The following is a 2097-nucleotide window of genomic DNA, read 5'->3' on the forward strand; positions in this document are numbered from 1 at the left end:
TTAAGTGGAGGCTGAGCATTCGAATAGGTGCGTTCTTTATATTATGCACATACAATTTTATTTGAAATGAATGTGGTTTCTGCCCTGTACTTTCTATTTTAGATTTGTTTTACGGACATCTAAAAATTATTTTATTTTTCTAATTTTTAATTAAAGTACAATTTACATACAGTACAATCCACAAATCTTACGTGTCTGGTTCATTGAGGATTGACAGTTGTTTATACCTTTGTAACCACCCCCCACCAAATGAAACATACTATTTGCGTAACCCTACAAAGTATCCCATTCGTGATTAACTTTCCTTCTACCCTTCCAGGAAACCATTTTCTGATTTTATCGTCACTGATTAATTTTGTCTGTTTGTGGACTTCATGTGAATGGAATCACACCGTATGTACTCTTGCATGCCTGGCTTACTTCATCCGTAATGTTTTCGAGATTCGTTTGTGTTGTTTCGTGTATGAGTAATTTGTTCTTTGTTATTGCCGAATCGAATCCCATTGTATGGATGTACCAGTTTGTTTCTCGCTCCTCTTGTTGGTAACTATGGAGTGGTATCCCATTGTGATTTTTACTTTCTATTTGTTATGATTGAATTTTAAGAGTTTTTGGAGAAGACAACATGAGTGGGGGCAGAATATGAAACAAAATGGTGACGTGGAGACCACGATGGGCCATGACTTGGGAAGGAAAGAACCAAACGGTGGTTGTAATAGCGACCTTAGGATTAGAGGTTTCTCTGTGGACCAACTGGGATTTAAAGAGCTGGAGCTTGTATTCCATGAGCCGGGCAAATTCATCCACGTTAATGGCTGCAACTCATCTTATCTCCAGTTTTGGGCTCCCAGTCCACTTATGTAACGGCTCACTGGGCATCTCTTTTTGGACATCTCAAAGGCACTGCAAACTCAGTAAGTCCAGTCTAGAATTATCTCATGGCGGCTTTCTGTCTTGGGTCGCCGGATAAAAGGTGGTTCCACTAGCTGACAGGATAAGGAAGGAGAAATGTTGAGGGCGGGGAGAGATAATGAAGTTGGTTCCCTGCCAAGTGGTGCAGAGCACTCCAGGAAGGTAAGGACCGGCAGTCGCACTGGGCCATCAGGAGATTCCTGAAATAGACTGAGAGCGGTTTTGGTGGAGTGGAGGAAAGAAGCTGGATTGCCGAAGGGTAAGAGAGAGAAATGGACACGGTGAGTACCGTCAGCTCTTTTCAGAAGTTTATTTGAGAAGGTCGGGAGCGAGGCTGGACTGTAGCTGTAGGGAGACTGGGTGAAGGAAGGGGTTTTAGGAAGAAAAAGACTAGTGACGCGTATAGGATCCGGGGAAGTATTCAGTCCAGGAAAGGGAAGGGGTGGGGGGTAGAACAAGTTGCTAGGAGGAACAGGAGGCAGTGGGGGAGGGATGGTTTTGAAAGAAGGATGAATGACTCCACCTCTGACTTGGGACGTGAATGAGTGAAGGTGAGAAGATTCGTCAATTAAAGCAATCTAAGGTTCTTCACAATCTGCACTTCTCATCTCACGTCTATCATGCGGGTCCGGTAGCTTTTGCTGTAGCCGCGCTGCGTGACAACCCCCAAATCTTAGCTTTGACCACAAATTTCTATTTATTATTCATATAACATGTCAGCTGTAGGGCAGCTGTGGCTGCATGGTTTTGTGGCTCTGCTCTAGGTGCCAGCCAGACATAAGATTTCTCTAGTGTCTTCTCAATTCCTGGACCCAAGCTGCCTCTGTCTGGTGTATGTTATTTTCATGGCGAGAGCTGGAGCAAGAAAGAGATGACACGATGACTCTTACAGCCTCTGTTCTGAACTGGCGCACTGTCACTTCCACCCGCTTTGCATTGTTCCCAGCCAGCCGTGAGATTGAGTCCAAAGTCAGCTGGGAAGAGATATAGACTCTGCCTGTTGGCGGTATATTGGGTATTTTGGAACAATAATCCGATTGACCATATATGTTTATTAATAACTCCATGACACAGATCTCCAACCTAACCCCCATCTCTTTGGTACAATTGCTCAAACATGGCAATGCCCTTTGAAGTCTCTACACCTTTGCACATGTGAGAGTCACCTCCCACTCCCTCCCCACC

The sequence above is a fragment of the Propithecus coquereli genome, unplaced genomic scaffold (genome assembly GCF_000956105.1).
Source record: "Propithecus coquereli isolate 6110/MARCELLA unplaced genomic scaffold, Pcoq_1.0 Scaffold89, whole genome shotgun sequence".
Lineage (NCBI taxonomy): Eukaryota > Metazoa > Chordata > Mammalia > Primates > Indriidae > Propithecus > Propithecus coquereli.